At 34.9% G+C, this 7,500-nt stretch overlaps 1 non-coding gene and 3 pseudogenes across 1 annotated transcript; all 4 read left to right on the top strand.

Annotated features, from left to right (window-relative positions):
* Positions 1 to 5,183: 5,183 nt before the first annotated feature.
* Positions 5,184 to 5,302, top strand: LOC113090478 (uncharacterized; annotated as a pseudogene).
* A 237-nt stretch (positions 5,303 to 5,539) lies between these two features.
* Positions 5,540 to 5,656, top strand: LOC113090479 (uncharacterized; annotated as a pseudogene).
* A 669-nt stretch (positions 5,657 to 6,325) lies between these two features.
* Positions 6,326 to 6,445, top strand: LOC113090476 (uncharacterized; annotated as a pseudogene).
* A 641-nt stretch (positions 6,446 to 7,086) lies between these two features.
* On the top strand, positions 7,087 to 7,205 carry LOC113090474 (5S ribosomal RNA). Its single transcript, XR_003287110.1, has one exon. It is a non-coding gene; the product is annotated as a 5S ribosomal RNA (ribosomal RNA).
* Positions 7,206 to 7,500: the final 295 nt, after the last annotated feature.

The following is a 7,500-nucleotide window of genomic DNA, read 5'->3' as shown; positions in this document are numbered from 1 at the left end:
ATAAATTGGATAATTGGGGCGTACATCCAACATCACAAATTAAAAGAAGGCTATATCCAGGCACTGAAGTGGAAGATGGAACGAGATTTGTGCGTGTTAAGTTTCCAGATCAGGTGGTTTCATTACCATATAGCACAAAATTTGAGACAGCGGAGGGAACACAGTTTTTCCGGATAATACATGACAGACAGGTGAAGACTTGTCGTATGTGTTTGAATCCGGGACATATCTTAAGAGACTGTCCAGACTTCAAGTGTCACCTATGTGAGGAGCAAGGCCATTTTGCACGGGACTGTGATGCAGTGAGATGCCCAGATTGTCACAAAGTTCTTGTGAAATGTGAATGTTGGATGGTAAATGAGGAGAGACCAAACAAAGAGACTGACTCCGAGGTAGAGTGCAGACAAATTCATAAAGAAGTGGAAGAAGAGGAGAAAAATTATGGTGGTGAGCAGGCAGAAGTTGAAAGGGAAGTGGAGACAAATGGAATACAGAGAGAAAAAGAAGAACAAATGATGGAAGAAGAAAGGACACTAGAGGAGACTTCATTAAAGGGCAGAGAACTGGAGCATAAAAAAGAACAAGAGGAGAGTGAACAAGAGGAAGATGAAAAAGAGACTGAGAAACAAAAGTCTGAAGGATATAAAAGAGATAGAGAATTCACTCGTATGCAAAGAAGAAGTCTACTGAAGGTAAAACCAAATATTGACTGTGCTAGAAAGAGAAAAGAAAAAATGAAAGAAAAAGCTACATTTAGAGGGAAATGTGAGGTTTTAAGAAGTATAGTGGAGGAAGAGGAAGAAAAATGAAATGATGAATATTTTTAAATATTTATTATCTTTAATGGTCTTAAGAATTGTATCTTGGAATGCAAGAGGTTTGTTGAATGTAGGGAAATTTGAAAAAATGAAAGAAATGTGTAAAGAGGAAAATATAATTGTATTACAAGAAACTAATTGGAAAGATGAATCAATGGAAGACTTAAAAAAAAGATGGAATGGGGAAATAATATATAATAATGGGGATGGAAGAAAAGGAAGGGGAGTAGCAATTTTAATTGATAAGTATATGAAGGATAAATGGAATGTGGTATTTGATGATAGAAATGGAAAATGTTTAGCAGTAGAAATAAGTAGTGAGGATGAAACTTTTGTTTTATGCAACTTACATGCACCAACAGAAGAAAAGGAAAAGAGGAGTTTCTTTCATGATTTAAGGAGTTTTACACTAAAATATAAGAAAGTAATTTTAATAGGTGATTTCAATACAGTTTTTAGCAAAATGGATATGGCAGAAGGAATGGTTTATAGAACAGATACTGCAAGAAAAGAGCTGAATGTTTTAATGGAAGAAAATGACTTAATTGATATATGGAGGGATAGGAATGAAAAAAGAAGAGAATATTCAAGAAGACAATTAGTAGAGAATTTTTTGTGCCAAACAAGGATTGATTATGTGTTAAACACAAGATTTTTAGAGCAATATATTGAAAAGGTGTACTATAAGGAAACAACATTAAGTGATCATAGTTTTGTGTTTATTTTGATGGATTTTAATAAAATGGAGAGGGGGCCAGGAGTTTGGATTTTAAATGCAGAGATTTTAAAAAATGAATCTTATAGAATGGAAATAGAAAAAATTATAGACAAAGAAAAGGAAAGTAGTTTGTTTGTAGAAAACAAAAGGATATGGTGGGATAATGTAAAATATGAAATAAAGAAATCTACAATAAAATATTGTAAATTTCTACAACGAGTTAAGAAACAAAAAGAAAGGAATATCAGAAAAGAATTAAATGAAGAATTAAGTAAAGAGGACGTTGATGTGCAGAAGGTTGTTTTGTTAGAAGAGGATTTAAGTAAAATAGAGGAGGAAAAGTATAGAGGTGCAATGATAAGAAGTAAGGCAAAATATACTGTGGAGGGAGAAAAATGCACAAAATTCTTTTTTAATCTGGAAAGAAGTAGGAAAAAGGCAGAAACGATAAAAGAAATAAAATGCAAAGATGGAAGGAAAGTAAAAGAAACAAAAGAAATATTAAAGGAGGTAAAAGATTTTTATGAAGAATTGTTTAAGACACAAGGAATAGATGATGGGGAAAAAGACTGTATATTGGAGACGATAACAGCTACAGTTAATAATCAAGACAAAGATGAGTGTGATGCAGAGATAAAAATAGAAGAGATAGAAGAAGCTATTAATCAATTAAAGGTGAATAAAAGTCCAGGTATAGATGGAATAACAAATGAGTTTTATAAAGCTTTTAAGGATAAATTATTGAAAATACTAAAACAAGTGTATGATGAGATTTTTAAAAAGGGAGAGATTAATCAAGCAATGAAAATGGGTCTAGTGAAAATAATATTCAAGAGAAAAGGGGAAAGGGAGGATTTAAAAAATTATAGACCAATCACTATGCTAAATGTAGATTTTAAAATTTTAGCAAAAATTTTAGCAAACAGACTGAAAAGAGTGTTACCTAAGATAATTTTATCAAATCAAGCATATGGAGTTCAGGGGAGAGATATATCAGATACAGTTAGCAACATAAGGGATGTGATAAGTTATATGAATGAAGAAAAGAAGAGTGGATATGTGATAAGCATGGATTTTGAAAAAGCGTTTGATAGGGTGGAGCATGAGTTTTTATTTGCGAGTTTAAAACGTTTTGGTTTTGGGGGTAATTTTAGAAAATGGATTAAGATATTGTATAAGGATGCAATGAGTTTTATTAAATGTAATGGTTTTTTAACGGATGCTTTTAAGATAACTAGATCCATAAGGCAGGGCTGTCCATTGTCAGCACAGTTGTATTCCTTGGTCGCAGAGTCTCTAGGAATGATGATTAAAAAGGATCAAAGAATAAAAAGTATAAATATTGAAAATGGAAGGGAAGGACAAAAGATTTTTCAGTACGCGGATGATACCACCTTGATAATAGAAGATTTAGAGAGCATTAGAATAGCAATGGAACTCATGCAGAAATTTTGTAAAGCAACAGGTGCAAAGATAAATGTGGAAAAAACTGCTTTTATGAGATTTGGAGAAGCGCCAGCATTACCAGCTTGCATTGCTTTTAATGAAAAGGAAGAAATTAAGATTTTAGGAGTAAATTTGGGGAAAGATGAAAAGAGTTCAAGAGATAAAAGATGGGAAGAGATTGTGGGAGAAATGAAAAGAAGATTGGTTTTTTGGAAAGTGAGAGATTTGGAGTTGAAAGGAAGAGTTTTAATTGTTAATAGTCTAATGCTCTCTAAGATGTGGTATAATTTATCTGTAACTGCAATGCCAATGTGGGTAGAACAGAGAGTAAAGGGTATTGTGTTGGATTTTTTATGGAATAATAAGCCTCCTAGAATTGCACATAAGACTTTAATTGGTTCTCAAGAAGAAGGAGGGTTAGGGTTAATGGATGTTGAGCAGAGGAAGAAGAGTATGAGAGTGAAAACTGTAAAGAAATATCTAAATAGAGAAAAGATGGAGGAATGGAAAGTAATAATGAAACATTTTTTAAACAAATGTTCAAATTTGAGAATAGGGGATGATATTTTATGGATGAGAGTTAAAAAAGGAATGATAAAAGGAATACCAGATTTTTATAAAGAGGTTTTAGAGGCATGGAGGGATTTCTTACCACATATTGATTTTAAGCCACAAGGAAGAGAAACAATTTTGAATCAACCTCTGTTTTTAAATGCAAAGATTACTACAGATGGAACAGATGTGTTTTTTAAAAAGTGGCTAGATGTAGATATAAAAAGAGTAAGAGATATTTTATATGAGTATAAAAATGGGTTTCTTCCTCTTCAGTTTGTCATTGATGCTTTAGAAGAAGCAAAAGAGGATTTCAATGTCAGTACTTTAAAGAAACAATATGATGTTGTAAAGAAAGCAATACCAAAAGAGTGGATTGAAATAATAGAGAGTGGGGAAAAAGAGGAAGAGAAAGTAGAAGTGTCTTTTAAAGTTGGGAAGAAGGAATATGATTTTAACTCTTGTACTGTGAAGATGTTTTACACATGTTTTAGGGAATCTGTTTTCACAAAACCAAAAGTAAATGAGTTTTGGATTGAGCATTTTCCTGGATTAGATGAAAATAATATATGGAGGAATGTTAAATGGAGGTTCTTAGATGTAAAAATGGAAGCGTTGGATTATTTTATAAGGCATAAAGTCGTTTTTTCCGAGATGAAACTATGTAAAATTGGTTTGACACAAAATGCTTTGTGTAAAGTATGTAAAAAAGAGGATGAAGGATTTTTACATTTGTTTTTATATTGTGATGAATTGAAAGAATTTTTTAAGATTTTAAAAGGTTTGATAAATCAACTAAGAGAAAAGGAAGATATTCCAAACTGGGAAGAGTTGTTAATAATGGGACTGAATGAAAATTGTACAAATAAGGAGGTGGTCAATCTATGTATATCAATGGGGAAGCATGTGATATGGAAAAGAAGAAACATAGTGAGAAACAAAGACTGTAAAATAGACATATGGGGATATTTTAAAAAGAGAATAGAAGAATATTTGCAACGGTTATATGTGTATTGTAAGATGGAAAGGAAAATGGATGTTTTTTATAAAATGTTCTCAGTTAATGTACAAAATGTTTTAAGGAATTGTAAAATTGAGTTCCCTGGAATGTTGTAAATGAATTGGAATTTTTTGTAAAAGAATTGTAATAAAAAAAAAAAAAAAAAAAAAAAAAAAAAAAAAAAAAAAAAAAAAGCTATGCCCGATCTCGTCTGATCTCGGAAGCTAAGCAGGTTTGGGCCTGGTTAGTACTTGGATGGGAGACCGCCTGGGAATACCAGGTGCTGTAAGCTTTTTGGACATTTTTCACTTATTATATAATAATTTTGCCAAAAAATAGAGTCTATGCCCGATCTCTGAATATTTGCAGGTTTGGGCCTGGTTAGTACATGGATGGGAGACTGCCTGTTAATACCAGGTGCTGTAAGCTTTTGGACATTTTTCACTTAGTATATAATAATTTGCCAAAAAAATAGAGTCAATGCCCGATCTCTGAATCTTAGCAGGTTTAGGTCTGGTTAGTACTTTGATGAGAGACTGCCTAGGAATACCAGGGTGCTTTAAGCTTTTGGGCTTTCTTTCCTACTTATATAATGTACTGGCGATAAATTGGCTGCTCTTTAAATAGCCCTCTCTTTGCAGCAGACTTCGCTTACGGCCATACCAACCTGGCTATGCCCGATCTCGTCTGATCTCGGGAAGCTAAGCAGGTTTGGGCCCTGGTTAGTACTTGGATGGGGAGACCGCCTGGGATCCAGGTGCTGAAGCTTTTGGACATTTTTCAACTTATTATATAATAAATTTTGGCCAAAAATAGGAGTCCCTATGCCCGACCCCTCTCTGAATATTTGCAGGTTTGGGCCTGGTTAGTACAATGGATGGAAGACTGCCTAGGAAAACCAAGGTGCTTTAAAGCTTTTGGGCTTTTCTTTCCTACTTATATAATGTTACTGGCGATAAGAGTTGGCTGATCTTTAAATAGCCCTCTCTTTTGCAGCAGACTTCGCTTAACGGCCATACCAACCTGGCTATGCCCGATCTCGTCTGATCTCGAAGCTAGCAGGGTTTGGGCCTGGTTAGTACTTGGATGGAGACCGCCTGGGAATACCAGGTGCTGTAAGCTTTTTTGGAAATTTTTCACTTAGTATATAATAATTTTGCCAAAAATAGAGTCAATGCCCGATCTCTGAATTTTAGCAGGTTTGGGCCTGGTAAGTACATGATGGGAAGACTGCTGGGAATACCAGGTGCTTTAATCTTTTTGAAAATTTCACAATTATATAATAATCTTTTATAAAAAAAAAAAAAAAAAAAAAAAAAAAAAGAGTCAATGCCCGATCTCTGAATCTTAGCAGGTTTAGGTCTGGTTAGTAACTTTTGAATGAGAGACTGCCTAGGAATACCAGGTGCGTAAGCTTTTTGGACATTTTTCACTTAGTATATAATAATTTGCCAAAAAATAGAGTCAATGCCCGATCTCTGAATATTGCAGGTTTGGGCTGGTTAGTACATGGATGGGAGACTGCCTGGGAAATACCAGGTGCTTTAATCTTTTTGGAAAATTTCACGAATTATATAATAATCTTTCATTAAAAAAAAAAAAAAAAAAAAAAAAAAGAGTCAATGCCCGATCTCTGAATCTTAGCAGGTTTAGGGTCTGGTTAGTACTTTGATGAGAGACTGCCTAGGAATACCAGGTGCTTTAAGGCTTTTGGCTTTCTTTCCTACTTATATAATGTACTGGCGATAAGATTGGCTGGTCTTTAAATAGCCTCTCTTTGCAGCAGACTTCGCTTACGGCCATACCAACCTGGCTATGCCCGATCTTGTCTGATCTCGGAAGCTAAGCAGGTTTGGGGCCTGGTTGAGTACTTGGATGGGAGACCGCCTGGGAAACCAGGTGCTGTAGCTTTTTGGACATTTTTCACTTCAGTATATAATAATTTTGCCAAAAATAGAGTCAATGCCCGATCTCTGAATTTAGCAGGTTTGGGCCTGGTTAGTACATGGATGGGAGACTGCCTGGGAATACCAGGTGCTTTGTAAGCTTTTTGGAAAATTTTCACGAATATATAAAATCTTTCATTTTAAAAAAAAAAAAGAGTCAATGCCCGATCTCTGAATCTTAGCAGGTTTGGGCCTGGTTAGTACTGGATGGGAGACTGCCTGGAATACCAGGTGCTGTAAGCTTTTTGGACATTTTTCACTTAGTATATAATAATTTTGCCAAAAATAGAGTCAATGCCCGATCTCTGAAATTTGCAGGTTTGGGCCTGGTTAGTACATGGATGGGAGACTGCCTGGGAATACCAGGTGCTTTAATTTTTTGGAAATTTCCGAATTATATAATAATCTTTCATAAAAAAAAAAAAAAAAAAGAGTCAATGCCCGATCTCTGAATCTTAGCAGGTTTAGGTCTGGTTAGTACTTTGATGAGAGACTGCCTAGGAATACCAGGTGCTTTAAGCTTTTGGGTTTTCTTTCCTACTTATATAATGTACTGGCGATAAGATTGGCTGGTCTTTAAATAGCCCTCTCTTTGCAGCAGACTTCGCTTACGGCCATACCAACCTGGCTATGCCCGATTCTCGTCTGATCTCGGAGCTAAGCAGGTTTGGGCCTGGTTAGTACTTGGATGGGAGACCGCCTGGGAATACCAGGTGCTGTAAGCTTTTGGACATTTTTCACTTAGTATATAATAATTTTGCCAAAAAATAGAGTCAATGCCCGATCTCTGAATATTAGCAGGTTTGGGCCTGGTTAGTACATGGATGGGAGACTGCCTGGGAATACCAGGTGCTTTAATCTTTTTGGAAAATTTCACGAATATATAATAATCTTTCATTAAAAAAAAAAAAAAAAAAAAAAAGAGTCAATGCCCGATCTCTGAATCTTAGCAGGTTTGGGTCTGGTTAGTACTTGGATGGGAGACTGCCTGGGAATACCAGGTGCTTTAATCTTTTGGAA

The sequence above is a fragment of the Carassius auratus genome, unplaced genomic scaffold, assembly GCF_003368295.1.
Source record: "Carassius auratus strain Wakin unplaced genomic scaffold, ASM336829v1 scaf_tig00055510, whole genome shotgun sequence".
In the NCBI taxonomy this organism is placed as follows: domain Eukaryota; kingdom Metazoa; phylum Chordata; class Actinopteri; order Cypriniformes; family Cyprinidae; genus Carassius; species Carassius auratus.
The sequence above is the reverse complement of the archived record's forward strand: the minus strand, read 5'-3'. Positions and strand labels throughout refer to the sequence as shown.